We start from the raw sequence: 19,275 nt of genomic DNA, 5'->3' as shown, positions 1-19,275 counted from the left end.
TGGGCTTATGGTGCATTTGTACAAATCTGGAACATACTTGCCTTGTCACAATTGATTGTATCCACGGCCTCAGGGACTGTGAGCTACAGCCAAAAGGATTTAGCCCACAACTTCAGATGCCCTTGATGTTGGTGGACACTAATAAGAGTCGAGTCCTCTCTCAAAATGGCAACATATCTGTTAATGGTGCATGGATACGTAGTTATGTCAATGAGACTTGCATTGCTATTTTGTTTTCGCAGTTGTCTTCATAAAGCATCATGGTATCATAGCAGTCAGCACTACACTATTACAGCTCAGGGCGTAGGAGTTTGGAGTTCGATCCCAGCACTCTCCGTAAGTCGGTTCTATGTACTCACCTATGGGATACATGGGCTTCCTTTGGATGTTCCAGTTTCTTCCCATAGTCTAAAGATGTACCAGTTAGTGCATTAATTGATCACTGTAAATTGTCCTGAGGTTAGGCTAGGGTTAAATCGGTGTGTTGTTGGTAGCGCAGCTCGAAGATCCTGAAGGGCCTGGTCCACGCCGTATCTCTAAGTAAAATAAAAACTAAATAAAAAAGGTTCAAACAAGGAATGAAAGAAGTCAGCTTCATATATTCTGTGCCTAAGTTGATCAATGTGTCCTGGAAGAATTTGCTGGTGATTTTTTAGTGATGGAAGTAGGAAAAATGTGCAATTCTCTGACACTGACATCTGTCACCTTGAATCACCAAATACTTAAAGATCAAATGAGCAATTCACCAACTTAATACAAGCGCTGATTAAACTTCATCATCATGCTGCGTTGCCCCAAGCAAAAAGATACGTTGGATAAAAAAGTCTGGGTTGGATCTATTTAGGCTCTATCAAGGACAAAGAAAAAAAAGATTTAACAAAGTCACAGGGGTTATTGATTTGTTACCTGGCTCCAAGTGATTCTGGAGGAAACTTCTGCACGCTCAAAGCAGAACAAATCTACCTTGACAAATAGATTTGTATCTTTGCAGCCAGATCTATTACTGTGCACAAGATGCTGCATCAGTGTTCCTGCATCCCTATAATGTGTTGAGTGATCAACAACAGTTATACGAAGCATTGTATATTAGCAGTGTAGTAACATTACATTACATATCATTCTCTTGTTTGTTTGCTCAAGTGCTTTATGTTAAATGAATCAACATCATTTGCTATTTTTTCTACATTTGTTTTAAGGATAACCTCTACAATAAGCAATAGCTGCAAATTTGCTTGCCATCCTTGCTGTACAGTTTGAGTGCATGACAGTGGTAGCCCTGTACCTGTTCAATAACACTTGGCAAATGGGAACAAATCACTGACATCTACTGTTACAGGGTCTGCAGATACATCAATGTACACAGTAAGCTGATGAAGGATTGGGAATACGCATCTGTGTTGGAGAAGGGAGAAGCATTATTTATTTGCAGGTTCAGACAAGCTGTATATGAACTTGTGATTGTGTGAATTGCCCGTCTTGTTCTGCATGAAATGCTTCCTGCACGTTGTTAAAATCTACCATTTACATTATTAATGAGGCAGTGGATCACATCAATGATTGATCGCACTATCCGTCCTAACATACAGACTTTAGATTGGCTAACGGCAGGTTTGAAAGTCCCAGGAAATCTCCACAAATACTCTCTGCGCATTCAGCGTGAGTTATGTAGTGATCCTTTTTGAGGAAAACTATAAGGAATTATAGACTTCAAAAGCACAAGAGAGTAGGAGGCAAGTCGGATTAGACAAGTATATTAATAAAAGGCCACATAGATCAGATGAATCATCTCATTCTCTGAAAATAACAATGAGTCAGTGGCTTTTTTTTTTGCAAATTAGCTTTACAGCCAATGAAGCACTCTTAAAGACTAATTTAGGAAAGATAGCAACTAATTTGTACTCAGCAAGCATGAATAAACAGCAATGCAATAATGAACTGATAATCTATTTTGGTGATGTTACTGAAGTATAAATATTAGGTTGGACACAAGGCACAATTCCACAGATCTTTTCTCACAATGGCATCATGGGATCTTTCAACCCAAATAATGGGTGGGATCTTAGTCTTGCAAAGCATCTCAGAGATGGTGCTTTCATCAACACAGTGCAGCCTCAGGATTGCACACAAATGCTGATATAAGTATTTGTGCAGATGTCCCTAAGTTAGGACTGAATCCAAAATCTTCCAGGTCAAGACGAGATTCATTACTTGTGTCCAGTCAAGTTGCTAGTGGGACAATAATAGACGGCATTCAGAGCATGATGTCCAAAGAACTGGTGTCATTATGTATCTTACTTACCTTGACAGAGCCTCGACAGATTCAAGAAGTGCAATATTGATTGCACAACAATCCAGGTAGATAAACCTTCTGATACATTCTTAGTCTACATAAACCGGAAGAGAATGCACTCTTTCAAACTGTAAGCTATTGTTCACGTCCAACATGTCATTTTGCTCGTTACCTCAGCTCAGTTCATCCATTTGATTTGCGTCTACTGACACTAAAATTAATAAGGATGGCTATTGACAGATGGGGTTAATAGACTAAAACCTTTTCTGGTGATGGTAGTTATGTAAAACTTGCATGAGACATTTAGATCGGTATCATACACATATTTGAAATGCTAAGAGAGAGATGCCCAGATTTTATATATATTAAGAGATTGTATGTAAGAAAAATCTTAGCAGTTCTCCACAGATCATGTAGCATATTAACCAATTCAGTTTTAAATTTAAGAGAATTAAATGCATTTAACAGATTAGAGCACTTGAAGTTTTAGTATCATATCAATCGGTCAATTCTGGAAGATAAGGACAAAGTGAAAATTTCTCTGCCAAAAAAATAGCACACTGATGAAGCAATAACTTTGCTCTCTTGAGGAATTCAGTGAACTGATAGTACTCACTGTGGTATTCATTAAATGTCATTTTTAATCTTAAATTTATGGAGTTATTACCACATAAACATATAAAGTTCAATTTTGTAATAACTTGCAAATAATATTTTCTGTGCCCATTTTCATGTAGTTGGGGTAGAGAATTTGGTACTTGTTAAAGAATTTACAAGGCACAGAGAATTGTTCAACTAATTATTAAGAAATTCAAATTGGAGTAGATAGATTTTTTTTCTTGTGTTCAAGCTGTGAAATATTGCATAACTCAGTTAAACCTGCAGCATCAAATAGACATGCCCATTGATTATGATAGTCAGCCTCAAGATGAAGCTTGGTAAACACAATAGTTAACCTGTTGGAGCTCTGGGTGAGACTGGAAGCTGAGGCATGAAGGTCAAACCATGATCGGTGAATACTGGGGCCAAAACCCAGAGGCTGATGAAATCCAGAGGGTAAAGCTGAAAACTGAAGTCAGACCTCAATGAGTCCGGGGTAGAGGCCTGAAGTTCAAGTCTACTCGGCCAGGCCAAGGACTGGAGGTTGAAGGCCCAACAACTCTGAGTCTCAGAGCTGTGGGTCAAGGACTGGAGGCCCGGAAGTGGGCTGTCAGAAAGTTGGAGGCCTGTCTGTGCATGCGTATGTGAGGTTTCTGGAAAGGAGTTTCTTCTATCTGTTGTGGTTTTGTTCTGGTCTTGTTGTTGTTGTACTTGCTGCTTATGCTGTTCAGCTGAACATTGAGGGCATGCTATGTTTGCACTAGAATGTACGGCAATATCTGTGTGGTGCTCACAGCGCAACCATTGGTTGTTAACATAAATGCCGCATTTCCTTGTATGTTTCAATGTACATACGATAAAAAAATCTGAATCTGAACTGCATGACCCAGACTTTTAAGATAGCAGCAACCCCAAAACGAAAATTATAATTATACCTACCAACTAACAGCTAATGTGTGTGAGCCACAAACAAGTGCACATATATTTCATTACTTCTATAAAAAGGAGGCAATACTATATAGTAGGTGAAGCTATTTATGTCAAGGACTGAAGGACATTAGCAAGTTAAAACCAGTATATTATAATTTTGTTATATTCAAGAATGAATCTACAGATGTATCTACATGTTAAAATTCTAAGCACATTGCATGTTCTTAACCTACTGATATTTTTTCCATCATTTAGGAGTGAATGATTTCTCATCCTTCTTGCCTTATTGAAAGGTATCAGGTCCCACCCTTGCTACTGTTCCTAAATTCGCTGACTATTTCCTTCTATATCCATCACTATCATTTCTCTGAGCCTCCTGGTTACCTTTTCATATCGTTTCCACAGCACCCTCCCTTTAAACACCATTAAACCCCCATGCCCAACTCACCCAAAAATCTCTCGGAACCTCCTCAAGTTTTTTCCCCCTCCTCTCTCCCAACAACACTTCAACTGACCATGATTATTCTCACTACACAACAGAATCTCTTCACTTTAATATCCGATAATACCTCAATCCTGATCATCAATCACCTCTATCACATTTATCTTCCAGGCCCCCCAGTCATCACCTACCACACCTCAATTTTACACTTACAGAAAAAATGTTCTCTCTCACACATTTTATCCATCAACTTTACTTTTCATGTGGTGGATGTGCTCAGCCATATGGCTGGTCTCCATATTGCCTGTTGTAGGAAAGGCTTAACGGAAATTTTATTGTGGGATGCAAATACCTTGGACTTATTTACATAGATTATAGGTTCTAGCCACTCTTCTTGATCTAAAAGGTGTGAGCTTTCTTACTTTTTTGTTTGTATGCATTTCTTTGAATGCTTTAGATTGTACTATTGCAGAACAAACAAATTTTTTTTTATACAGCTTGGTGTTGATGTTCTTGTGTCGGATCCTGGTGTTTTTGGTAGAAATGTTCTTCAAATGTCAAGAAGGAGACATAAAACGTGTTGCTTATAGCTGTTTTATTAAGTCTTACAAGAATGAAGAATAAGCAAAGAGAAAGCAAAGAAAAAGAGATTATGGTCGTCTCATATCAGAATAGAGACAAAACAAAATTCCAGTGATTATATTTAACCTGTATAATAGCCAGATTCAAGTGGCATAACACCTGCAGAGAAGAACTGAGAAGCTTCTAGAAAAATACAGTCAACTATATCACAATTACTGGAAAATTCACAGAACAATTACATATATATAGATAGAACATAGAATAGTACAGCACATTACAGGCCTTTCGGCCCACAATGTTGTGCCGACCCTCAAACCCTGCCTCCCATATAAGCCCCCACCTTAAATTCCTCCATATACCTGTCTAGTAATCTCTTAAACTTCACTAGTGTATCTGCCTCCACCACTGACTCAGGCAGTGCATTCCACGCACCAACCACTCTCTGAGTAAAAAACCTTCCTCTAATATCCCTCTTGAACTTCCCACCCCTTATCTTAAAGCCATGTCCTCTTGTATTGAGAAGTGGTGCTCTGGGGAAGAGACGCTGGCTATCCACTCTATCTATTCCTCTTAATATCTTGTACACCTCTATCATGTCTGCTCTCATCCTCCTCTCCAAAGAGTAAAGCCCTAGCTCCTTTAATCTCTGATCATAATGCATACTCTCTAAACCAGGCAGCGTCCTGGTAAATCTTCTCTGTACCCTTTCCAATGCTTCCACATCTTTCCTATAGTGAGATGATGATATAAAATTACAAACAAGCATAGGAAAGTTAAACTACAAGGAAAATACAAGAAAAATAACAAATCTGCAACCTAATGCAACAGTTGCAAAGATGTTTAACCAGGCAGTTCCACACATGCACATACATACATACATACACACAGACACACACACATACACACACACACACACACACACACACACACACATACACACACACACACACACACACACTCAAGCATGGAGGTATAGACAATAGAGTTGGTGAAAATACTTAATTTTTGCAGTAAAGAGCATAGCAGTGCATGTTAGGTCCGCTTTCTTCTAGCAAATTAGTATAAATTTTTCATAAAAATGGTTTACAATTTATAACGTAGATGATTATCATTTCATTAATTTCATCCGAATTGTCTTCTCTACAAACAAGGAAAACAAGGTGTTTCATAACATTGTACCACTTTCACAGCATGTCTTTAAACAATTGCCTTGATGAGGGAAAATGTGAGTTAGCTGAGCAGTATAATGATTATAACTTAAATTACCAATTTCCAGCAAAACAAATCTAACCTTCAGTAATCTGCTTTGCTGAAGCGTGTTTCACAGAAAGGTCAATGTAAAAACTGGAGAAAGTAAATTATGTTTCTCATAAAAATGTTGAGTGTGTTTGTTACATTTGGAGTACAGAACAAATAAAAAACCCTTTGGATAAACAGCAGATGCACAAGCTGTATTGAACTGAACTTTCCACTAATCCATCTTTAAGACCTTACTAATTCTTTCACATCCAGACACCAAAAATCATTTGAATAGACCACGAAGCGAGCTTGCATGCACAATCAGCCTAGTTAATTGCACTGAAACATAATAGTTAGTATTCCATAGTTGCTCGTGATTTGTGGGTGCCACTGGCAAGGCTATCAGTTAATAACCATTCATGATAGTCCTGGAGAAGGTTACATAATCTACCTTCACCAGCTGCAGCCCATGTGGTTGAAAGTACCCCCGCAGCACTTTGGCACAGTAGTTCAGTGTAGCTTACTGCACCATCTTAGACTTGGTTTAGTTTACAATTTATTGGTTTACTATTGTACAGTGAAAATCTTGCACTAACATAGAGTTCATACAGATCAAATCATAACAGCGCATTGCGCTAGAACAAGGTAAAAGAATAACAATGCAGATTAAGTGTAAAAAGCTACTGAAAAAGTGCAGTGCAGATGAATGATAAAATGCAAGATCATGACAAGGTAGACTGTAAGGCCAATAGCTTATCTTATTGTCCGAGAGGTCTGTTCAAGTGTTTTGTAATGATGGGATAGAAGCTGCCTTGATCCTGGTGATATGTGCTTTCAGGCTTTTGGATCTTCTGCCCAAACGGAGAGGTGAGAAAGGAGAATATTTGGGGTGGATAACAGTTCAGAATCAGAATCAGATTAGCTCTTTGTTTATTTATTTTATTTAGAGCTACAGTATGGTGACAAACGTGCAGCCTCCAAATACACCCATATGATCCATAACCGACAAACTGTCAAGTCTTTGGATTGTGGGTGGAAACCAGAGTACCCAGAGGAATCCCACATGGATATGGGGAGAATGTACAAACTCGTTACAGACAGTAGCAGAAATTAGCCTGCTAATAGTATTATGCTAACCATTGCATTATTCTGCTGTCCCTGTCATTGACCTAGCGGTGACTTACGATAAGAAATTTGTTGTTCTCTGGAAGCAGTACTGGGTAATGACATAAAATTATTATACTTAACAAAAATAAATAAACCAGGTAGTGTTCATTGCCTTATGGACCATTCAGAGATCTAATTCCAGAGGAGAAGATGCTGTTCCGAATCATTGAGTGTGGATTTTGAGGTTGCTGTGTCTCCTCCCCAGTGGTTGTACTGAGAAGAAGACATGTCCTGGATGGTGAGGATCCTTAGAGATGGATGCTGCCCTTTTTGAGGCACTGTCTGTTGATGATGTCCTTGATGGTGGAGTGGAGCTGGGTGATTCTAATACCCTCTTGTGATTGTGTGCATTGAAGCCTCCGTTCACACTGCTGTTGGTCTCTTTATAATGTTGTCTACAGTGGAGAAGGCAGGCTGTTACGTGACACACCCAGCTGTGCCAGTTTTTGGTGTTCAGCCGCTCCAACTTTCCTGAGTATATAGCTAGCAAAGCCCCTTTAAGGATTCAGGGCCATCCTGCTAATTGGCAATCATGTTTAGGCACCAAGAATTAAGTATTTAAAGAGCCCACCTGAATGTAAGCCCAACTGGATGGGAGGGTGAAGTGTGTGTGTGTGTGTGTGTGTGTGTGTGTGTGTGTGTGTGTGTGTGTGTGTGTGTGTGTGTGTGTGTGTGTGTGTGTGTGTGTGTGTGTGTGTGTGTGTGTGTGTGTGTGTGTGTGTGTGAGAGAGTGTGAGAGAGTGTGATTGGGTGAAGGGATTTAGAATGTATGTCTAGTGCACATTCTGGAGCAGAGGGTGGCGGTAATACACCATTAAGCTGGATGCCAACTGCTGTAAAACAAGATACAGACAGACAGACAGAAGCCCAACTGGATGGCTCAGTGGACCCAGAGAGCAGTAGGGCAGGATTTGGGATGTATGTGTCTCAACTTGGAATTACGATTGGTCACTGGGTTTCAGATGGTATTTCTGTCTTTGCAACAGAATTATTAGTAATCCTCTCAGCCTTATGGTGGATAGAAGACTCTTGACCATGTAGGGTTATCATCTGTTTGGATTCTGCTGCTGTCTTAGAGTCTATAAAAGGGAGTAAATCAAAAGCTTGTCCTGACATAGTTATTGAGATTCCCTTAGTGCTGTTTAGAGTAGGGAAGATGGGTTGTGCAGTTAGATTTTCATGGATACCTGGGCATGCTGGGGTGGAGGGAAATGAAATTGTGGATGGCATTGCAAAGACTTCCTTACAGAGCAGGCAAGTAGAAAATAGAGTTCCCCTAGGCAGAGCAGAATTAGGATTTAAAAAGGTATAAAGGAGAAGTGGCAGGAGGATTGGAAAAATGAATTAAGGGGCAGGCATTATTTTCCTAGACACCCTCTAGTTAAAAAGGTCTCAGACCGTTTAAGTCGTAGAGATATGGTGAAATTTACAAGACTTAGGATTGGGGCATTGTGAGCTAAATTATTATTTAAAGATAATAGGAAAACATCCTACTGGATTATGTGACTGTGGTAGTCCAGAGACAGTCCAGCATGTTTTGCTGAGCTGTAATTGATACAAAATTGAAAGAAGCATGTTGTTCAAGAGGTTATCTGGCTTAAATTTATTTTGGTTTTCTATTAAATCTTTGTTTGGCCATCAAGAGAATCAACATCTGATGATTGAACAGTCTATTATTCAGTTTATACGTGAGACTAGGTTTTATTCGAGAATTTGAGTTCCTTGAAGTTCTATAATTAATTATACATCCTGCAGAGGGCTGTAATACGCCTAGATGCGTCTAAACAGGAGGAGGAGGAGGAGGAGGAGGAGGAGGAAGAAGAAGAAGCTGCCGCCCAACTGGAGGGGAGCAAGGGTGGAATGCTGGATGCAAAGGGGTGCAGTAAGTGAAAGACCTGAAGTAATGGGGGACAACAAATTGAGGAAAATGGGTGAATTGGAAGAATTTATAGTTCTGTATAAAATTAAAGGTCAGAAGGAAGGGGGAGGAGGAATTAGAGCCCTTAATCCTTTGAAATTGGCAGCAGCATTAGGGAACCAAATAGGTAAAGGATTCCAGGCCAAGATTTTGTCTAATGGATTGCTGAAAATTTGTTGCAAAGATATTGACCAATATAACAGTGCTAAAATGGTGGGAAAATTGCTTGTGAAAGTGAAGTGTATTACTCCGAAAGAAAGGAAGGGAGTTAAGGGAGTAGTGTATGGTATTTGGTCTGGCATGACTGAAAGGAAATTTTGGACAATATTAAAGGTGGTCGCGTGATTGAAGCCAAATGATTAAAATCGAGAGAAGGTGGTAATTGGGATTCTCCTGTTCTTTTGGTTTTTGCAGGTGATGTTCTTCCAACTAGAGTCTATTTTGGGTGCATGTCTTATCAAGTTAGAGAATACATTAGGCCTCCCTTATGCTGTTATAATTGCCAGAGATTTGGACATGTTGCTGGTTCATGTTGAGGTAAAAGAAGATGTATGAAATGTGGAGAGGATTATGATGTTAAAGCATGTAAGGCAGCGATGCCTGAATGCAGTAACTGTGGAGGGGACCGTATAGCGGTGTTCAGAGGATGTGAGTATTTTAGTAAGTCAAAGCAGATTCAGGATGTTAGTATGCAACAAAAAATATCATATGCTGAGGCGGTAAAGAAAGTTGATAGAGAGCAAAGGATAAGTAAAGAAAAGATTGGAATGATGAGGAGTCAGTTCATTCTGAGTTCTCCAAATATGGTTCCTTCAGGCATGTTGTTGATGACTAAAGAGTTTTTTTTGGCATTTGATATTGATGTACTGGTCGGGGCTAAAACTACAGCCAGAGGTCGGATATGATAAAAGTAGTTGGAGCTGCAGAGAGATTCCTTGATATAAAACAGATTTTGCTGGAAAAATTACATTAGTATATGACAGACAAACAATCACTGAATATTTCCCAGTTGTCGGTATCAGAGAGTACGGAGGAGCTTTATGTCGATGAAGAGGCCAATAATTAGTATTTGGATGTTTTTAATATTACAATGGAATGCAAGAAGTTTATCTGCAAATGGCAAAGAATTAAAAAGATTTGTTGGAACTTTTAAAGACAAGCCTGATTTGATCTGTATACAGCAGACATGGTTAAAACCTCATTTAGATTTTGTGATCCCTGGATGTGATAGTTTGAGAGCTGACAGAATGGGTAAATCTGGTGGAGGGTGTGCAACTTTCATAAGAACAGGACTCCAGTTTAGAAGACTTGATTTTAAATCTAACCTAGAAATTGTGGCTGTGGAGGTTTGGAGCTCTTGTGGCCAATTAACTTTGATAACCCAGGTAATATGATGCTATCAGATTGGGATGAAATTATGAATAAGGCAAGATCCCCAGTAATCTGGGCTGGAGGTTTCAATGCCCAGAATACTATATGGGGTAGTGAAAGTAATGATGGTAATGGAGCGGTTGTAGAGGAGTTTCTAGATAAATACAACATGGTACTGCTAAATGACTGAAGGCCTATAAGATTTAATATTGTAAAGAATACTTGTAGTCATTTAGACTTATCTATCACTTCCTCAAACTTAGCTAGGGTTGGGGAATGGGATGTAATGGACAGATACACAGTAGGAAGTGATCACTATGTAGATTTGGTAGAAATTTGATAGTAGAAGTTGAGGAGAGGTCTGCTAGGTATAATTTTTCTTTGCTCCATTGGGATGAGTACCAGGAGAAAGCTGTGGATAGAAGAGAAGAGATTAATAACGAGGGCTCCATAGATGATTGGAATGAATCCCTCTGTTCTATAATTCATAAAGTTGCTCAGTTGACTATTCCATTACGGAATGTTCTTAAGGCTTGAGTACTAGTTCCGTAGTGGAATAAAAATTGTGATATAGCAGTAAGAAACAGAAGTAGAGCTTACAGGAAATTAAGAAAGTACCCAGTGTTAGATAATGTTATGGAGTATAAAAAGGAAAGAGCAGTAGCAAGGAGAGTAATTAAAAATGCAAAGAGGGATAATTGAAGAAGTCTTTGTGGAACTCTGAGCCCTGAGACACCTATAAAGCAGCTATGGACAATCATTCACAGATTGTCAGGGATATATAGGAAACCATCTATCCCAGCTTTGCTGGAAGGAGATATTGAAGCTGTAACCAATAAGGTAAAGGCTGATATGTTTATAGAGGTGTTCCAAGCGTTACACAGTTCTAGAGAGTTAGGTGATTTGAGGAAGGAAATTATGTTAAAGGAAAGTTGGAAATTGGACAGGAGTTTGGATGATAATAGCTCCATAAATTTGTTTTTCTCCCTTCAGGAATTGCAGGAAGCTGTCCAATCAGGTTCAAACACTTCTGGTAGGGATGGACTGTGTTATGAATTGCTTAAGCATTTAGATGACTCTGTATTACTAGAAATTCTAGCATTGTTTAATTCAGTGTGGAAAGAAGGAACATTACCAGTAGAATGGAAGCATGTGGTGGTCGTTCCAGTTTTAAAGCCAGGTAAGGACGCGTCTAGTCCTAGTTCGTATCGGCCTATAGCTTTAACTTCAGTGCTTTGTAAAATTATGGAACGAATGGTCACCAACAGACTTGTTTATTTTTTGGAAAATAAGGGACGTTTTGCTGCCTATCAAAATGGTTTTAGAACTGGAAGATCAACAATGGAATCTGTTGCCCTCTTTTTAAAAAAAAAAGTGTTTCAAAATAGAGAAGTAATGGCAAGTGTATTTCAGATATTGAAAGAGCATATGACTCACTATGGAAGGATGGCTTATTAATTAAACTCTATGATGTGGGAATTAGAGGTAGAATGTTTAATTAGATCAAAGATTTCCTTAAGGAAAGGACAATTCAAGTAAGAATAGGTGGAACAAGCTCCAAGTCAGTTAAAATAGGTAATGGTACCGCTCATGTGGGCACGTGGCCAAGTGGTTAAGGCATTGGACTAGCTACCTGAAGGTCGTGAGTTCGAGCCCCAGCCGAGGGAGCGTGTTGTGTCCTTGAGCAAGGCTTTCCAGGTGCAGATCCATGGTCTCACAAGACAAATGGATGCCTTTACTTTACCCCTCAAGGAAGTGTCATTAGTCCAGTTCTTTTCAATGTCATGATAAATGATATCTTTGATCAGGTAGGGACAGGATTTGGCAAATCATTGTTTGCAGACGATGGTGCAATCTGGAAAAGAGGAAGAAACATCAAGTATATATTAAGACAGGTACAAAAGGCTTTAAGATCAGTTGAAAACTGGGCTAATAAATGGGGTTTCAGGATTTCTGCTTCTAAGTCCAAATATATGATTTTTGGCTTTAGGAGAAAGATTTCTGATTGTGAATTGTGTCTATATGATTCGCCACTAGAATAAGTCAAGGTATTCAAGTTTTTAGGTGTCTGGTTTGATGAAAGACTTACTTGGAGGGTTCATATAGATAAAACAATTGGAAAGTGTGAGAAAGTTTTAAATGTTATGAGAAGTATTGCTGGATGCGACTGAGAATCAGGGCGGGAAACTATGTACTTAATATATCTAGCTATGATTAGATCAGTTACAGATTATGGTTGTATTGCTTATGGTTCCGCTTCTACGGCAGTGCTTGGAAAACTAGACACTGTGCAGTCCAAAGCACTTAGACTCTGTTGTGGAGCTTTTAGAACAACATCAGTCCCGGCATTATGTGTGGAGATGGGAGAAGTGCCTCTGCATTTAAGACGAATTCAGTTGGGCCGGTCAGTATTGGGCAAAACTAAACGGATTCAATCACAGTTGTCCATCAAAGTGTCTTTTGCAGGGGAAGTCGGAGCGCCAAAGTAAAATTAAAAGATACCCATTTTTAGATTTGGTTAATAACTGGGCTGTGAAATTGAAACTGACTGAGGAAGACATAGTTGACCAAATTTGCTTGCCACCTGTCCCTTTTTGGCTCTTTCCAGAACCAGAAGTAGACCTATTCCTCCTCTTTCAGCTTCAAGGAAGCAATGTAATTTCATCAGTGTTGATCACAAATGAATATTTAAATAATAAATGGGGATCTTATCTGAAGATTTTTACTGATGGCTCAGTGGACCCAGAGAGCAGTAGGGCAGGATTTGGGATGTATGCGTCTCAACTTGGAGCTAACATTGGTCACCGGGTTTTAGATGGTGCTTCTGTCTTTGCAACAGAATTATTAGCAATCCTCTGGGCCTTATCTCAACCATGTAGGGTTATCATCTGTTTGGATTCTTCTGCTGCCTTAGAGGCTATAAAAGGGAATAAATCAAAAGCTCGTCCTGACATAGTTATTGAGATTCTCTTAGCGTTGTTTAGAGTAGGGAAGATGGATTGTGCAGTTAGATTTTCATGGATACCTGGGCATGCTGGGGTGGAGGGAAATGAAATTGTGGATGGCATTGCAAAGTCTTCCTTACAGAGCAGGCAAGTAGAAATTAGAGTTCCCCTAGGCAGAGCAGAATTGAGAAGTAGGATTCTAAAAGGTATTGAGAAGAAGTGGCAGGAGGATTGGAAAAATGAATTAAGGGGCAGGCATTTTTTTTTTAGTCACCCACTAGTTATAAATGTTTCAGACTGTTACCTTTTAAGTCGTAGAGCTATGGTGAAATCTACGAGACTTAGGTTGGGGTATTGTGGGACATGGGGCATTGCATTTAAAGATAATAGGAAAACATCCTACTGGATTATGTGACTGTGGTAGTCCAGAGACAGTCCAGCATGTTTTGCTGAGCAAAAATCGATACAAAATTGAAAGAAGCATGTTGTTCAGGAGGCTATCAGGCTTAAATTTATTTTGGTTTACTATTAAATCTTTGGGCATCAGGAGAATCAACATCTGATTGAAGAGTCTATTATTCAGTTTATATGTGAGACTAGGTTGTATTCGAGAATTTGAGTTCCTTGAAGTTCTATAATTAATTATACATCCTGTGGAGGGCTGTAATACACCTAGATGTGTCTAAACAGCCGGAAATAGAAGAGGAAGAGGAAGAAGAAGCCGCCCAGCTGGAGATGTCACCTAGCCTTTGGTTTGTGCTCAGTTCTCATTCCAGCTTTACACCGTGTCTCAATCCTTGCCTTGGACACTTCAACATTTGGGTCTTAACTATCCTCATCAATGTCACTTGACACATTGGCATATTCCCATCCTTGATGGATGTTAGCCTACCAACTATTTTTCATAAGAGCTCAACTGTAACTAGTATTTGCACAGCTGTTGAATTCCAAAGGTGTTTTTTCATAATTTTAATTTTATAATTTTAAGCTGAATTCAAAACAGGATTTGAAGACATATTTTCTAATGTTTGATTGAGGATTGCTTACAAATAACTGCATCACTGTGCTGCTGTTTCTGATAACAATGTTCCAGTTCATAGACTTAAGTATTTACTATTAAGTATTTTACCTTAACTCAAAAACACCCTTTCTCCAGCTCATTAGATTAATGATCACCTTTCCTGAGGCAACCTCATCTTATTCCATTCAATAGTTGGTCCTTCTCATATCCTACTGTCTCCAATTAGCAAATGCTTTATCCAAGTGCAAGTTCTGAACCAATAAGCACAACCAGCCTCTAAATGTCTCTCAGGCAGCTTCAATTACATATGTCCTATTATTAAAAAGCACACTTTTATAAATGTGAGTATGGGAACAGCTGATCCTAAAGCTGGAAGTCAAACATTCTCAATTAAATTGACAATTGAGGGACAAGAACAAAAAAATACAACAGATGCTTGAAAGGTGAAATACTAATGAAAAATGTCAGAAGCTCTCAACAGTTCGGGTAGTATTAGCTGAGAGAGAAGCAGCAAGCACTCATTCTGATTTTACATAGAATTGAAAATATATGAAGAACTGACTTACATTTGTTGACCTACATCTGTTCCCTTCATCTGACACTTGCAACACTGTGTCGTCACCTTAAAGGAACAAATATATTGAGTGGATTCTGCTGCAAGAAGGTCTGGCACTCAACATTAACTTTGCTTAAGAAATTAACTTTTCCCTGCTGCCTTCGAATAAAATTTATCTTTATCTTTTTGTCTGGTGTCAGACAACGAACGACATTTTTTCTGCCTTCCCATTGAAGTTGAAATTGTACATGCCATATCAGCTGTAGGATTCTGAGTGCTTAACAATTTGGACAAAGTATATTCACTATTTATACAATATACAGACCTAACCTGCATTGTGTGATTCAAGAACTCATCATTTGAGATCTGGATAAACTATTTAATGTCATTATATACAGTAATTGCTGACTGTTTCAACATCCTTCGATTCTTCTTGTTTCTAAATGATGCACACTGCTGCCATGGTTGGTGCTGACGGTAGAACTGAATGTTTAGGTTACAACAACACAAGAAGACAGGAGTAGGTCACCAAATCACTCAGATTTGCCCCACCATTCAATATTTTCATCTGACCTTAACTCCTCTTCTCTGCCAGTTCCTCATAGGGGGCATTTGTTTAGAATGAGAGGGGAAGGATTTAAAATAGACCTGAGGGGCAAGTTTTTTTTTTGCCATACAGAAGGTCGTAAGTATATGGAATGAGCTGCCAGAAGAAATGATTGAGCTCAGAAGCGGTTATCGTGAATTTGGCTGAGTACTTTGCAGGAGCGGGGCTTTGAGCAATTTGGGCCAAATGCAGGAAATCTGGACTAGTTGAATGGGCACAGTGGTTGACATGGACTCAGTAGGCCAAAGGGCCTGTATCCATGCTCTATTTCTCTATGCCTCTGTGACTATTATTTTACTGACTTGTGCTTTGTAGGTGATGGAACAGCTTTGGACTATTGAGAAGTAAGTCACTCCTGCAGGCTACTCAACAACTGGTCTGCTGATGTAACCACAGTATTACATGGCCAATCCAATTGATTCTCTGGTCAGTGATGACCCCAGGATGTTGATGGTGGGGATAAAGTGATAGTAATGTTATTGAATATTAAGGTCAAGTTGCTAGACCATCTCTTGCTGGTCACAAATCATTATTTTCTACTGTGATGTATTGGGTCTGCTGACTGCGAAGTTCTAAACTCCAATGAAGACCCTAAGCCCTATCTGATATATAATAGCTATGGTTTCTCTCACTAAAGGGAGGTTGTACCGTAACTACCCAATCTTCAAAGAGTAGGATTTCCAAATCATAGGTACAATTCCTATAAACAAACAGTGGTAACAGGTAACACACATCAAATTGCTGGTGAATGCAGCAGGCCAGGCAGCATCTCTAGGAAGAGGTACAGTCGATGTTTCGGGCTGAGACCCTTCGTCAGGACTAACTGAAGGAAGAGCTAGTAAGAGATTTGAAAGTGGGAGGGGGAGGGGGAGGGGGAGGGGGAGATCCAAAATGATAGGAGAAGACAGGAAGGGGAGGGATGGAGCCAAGAGCTGGACAGGTGATTGGCAAAAGGGATATGAGAGGATCATGGGACAGAAGGCCTAGGGAGAAAGATAAGGGGGAGGGGGGTAACCCAGAGGATGGTGTAGATGTTTCGCTGAACACCTATGCTCTGTCCGCCAGAGAAGCTAGCATCTCCCACTGGCCACACATTTTAATTCCACATCCCATTCCCATTCTGACATGTCTATCCACGGCCTCCTCTACTGTAAAGATGAAGCCACACTCAGGTTGGAGGAACAACACCTTATATTCCATCTGGGTAGCCTCCAACCTGATGGCATGAACATTGGCTTCTCAAACTTCCGCTAATGCCCCACCTCCCCCTCATATCCAATCCATGATTTACTTATATACACACATTCTTTTTCTCTCTCTCTCCTTGTTTCTCCCTCTGTCCCTCTCACTATACCCCTCGCCCATCCTCTGGGCTTCCCCCCTCCCTCTTTCTTTTTCCCTAGGCCTCCCATCCCATGATCATCTCATATCTCTTTTGCCAATCACCTGTTCAGCTCTTGGCTCCATCCTTCCCCCTCCTGTCTTCTCCTATCATTTTGGATCTCCCCCTCCCACTTTCAAATCTCTTACAAGCTCTTCTTTCAGTTAGTTCTGACGAAGGGTCTCAGCCCGAAATCTCGACTGTACCTCTTCCTAGAGATGCTGCCTGGCCTGCTGCGTTCACCAGCAACTTTTATGTGTGTTGCTTGAAATTCCAGCATCTGCAGATTTCCTCATGAATGCATATAAGTAATGCAGATGAATGAATCATCTACTGCAGAAAGCAAAGCCAGAGGAATGGGCTCCAGTTCACCTCATGTTCCTTTCGTACTTCTTGATGTTTGTTAACCCAATCCTAATAACACTGAATTGGTCTCTACATTTACAGTTTCTTTGCCACTTGGGTGACTTCATAGATATATGATATTTCCTCAGGTACATTTTTTATACCATCTAGAAGTGTTTTTGGAGATGGAGTTTCCAGCCACTTACACGTAATGCTGTAAAGTTAACTTCCTTGAGCACACAAAACTCCCAATGTTAATAGATCAGTTGTTTGATATGCTAAATTACGTTTTCCATCTCGTCTGCAACCTTCCTTGAACTAAATAACTTAGTCAGGATGTCTGTTTTGAAACAAGCTAAATTAAATAACCCATTGTTTTATATGAACCTCTCAAGCAACAATAAACCAGGTGTTGTAATCAATATCTGGTGTCTACAGACAGTGCATCTCCTAGATATAGAACTTTTTGCAATGCTGTGTTTTTAACATCAAGCAGATTACTGCTTTCCATTTACATTTCAAGAACTGAAGACTGGCTCCCACTTACAACCAGAAGCTAAACATTATTAATTGGAAGTTTACTTAGAACTGTTTCATCTTGACAAGTGGCAACTGCTGTGTTTAGAAAATGAGCTTGACAAACATATGAAGCCTATTGGTCCAGGAAATGAAGATCCATTCTACTATTTTTATTATATCTCAGCTCATGTCTGAATGTTGCCTTGGCCTCTTATTTACTGCAGGGTTTTAAATAGAATTTAACTTTACAATAATCAGCAAACATTCCTATTTATGACTTTATGATGACATCTGACAAAGTTTTGAGGAAATCTTGCAGCAATGTCCTACGGCTGGGATATCTGACCTCCAAAAACCACAGCCATCTTTCTATGGTGTGATTATCATTCTAATTATTGGTAATTTTTTCAACGTGATACTCTCTTATTCAGACACACACCCCCCCCTTACCTAATACCATACACGGCCATTCTGTCTTACTGTCAAAGACAGTTACTGTCAGGTCTTCTCTGGGATTCATTCTTTAGAGCAATGGACAAGGTGATGAGATGATACACACAAGTTGAGAGCCTGTCATTGTCTGCCAGTCCTGGGTAAAGCTGGTGTCTATGATCACCGTCTGCCATTCCTCCACACTCCGGTCCAGTCCTGTAAGTGCACACCATGACAAAGGACTTCATTACTAACCCAGTGGAGGTTCCGAGTACCCCGTGTCTATGCTCTGAGTGTACATTCCAAGCTTCTCCAGTCTATGTTCATGACTTTTTCCCCCAAGGTTGTCTGGGTCAACAAAGTTCATAAGGTCTCCCATGTTATGGCTTTGCTTCCCAAGTTCTATGCAATGTTTCCAAGCTGCATGCGGTACAAATGTTTCTGATCTATATGCACATTGTTCTGGGATTTCAAGCCTGAGTACATCAAATCTGTCTGGGATTTTAAGCCCAAACGCATCAGATGTGTGTCCTGGGCTTCTAGTCTGGGAGCATCAGATCCTGTTCCAGGTTTTCAAGCCCGATCTTGAGCTCTCCAGAGCTTCTTGGGTCATCAAGTGGTGGCTTTAGGGTGGAGGTACTATCATAAGCCCTGGGGGCCTCTACGGTTTACCACAGGATGTTGATATTCCAGATTTCTAGAGCACCTGTATTTACTTATTGTTATCTTAACTAGAACCGTTAATCCCTTGTGTATTTGGTTTAATCTTGTCAAGTTGATTGTCATTGGCACGTGTTCTCCACATTCTACAATTATTGATAGGGGTCTCCGGTTGGCACTTTAGCGGAGTCCTACTGTGTTACACAGAGTGATTTGTCTTGCAGTGTCACTCTGTCGTCCCTCCGAAGGTCTGTCAGTATTCCTATGCCC

The sequence above is a fragment of the Mobula hypostoma genome, chromosome 7, assembly GCF_963921235.1.
Source record: "Mobula hypostoma chromosome 7, sMobHyp1.1, whole genome shotgun sequence".
Classification (NCBI taxonomy): Eukaryota; Metazoa; Chordata; class Chondrichthyes; order Myliobatiformes; family Myliobatidae; genus Mobula; species Mobula hypostoma.
Note: the sequence above shows the minus strand (reverse complement) of the source record.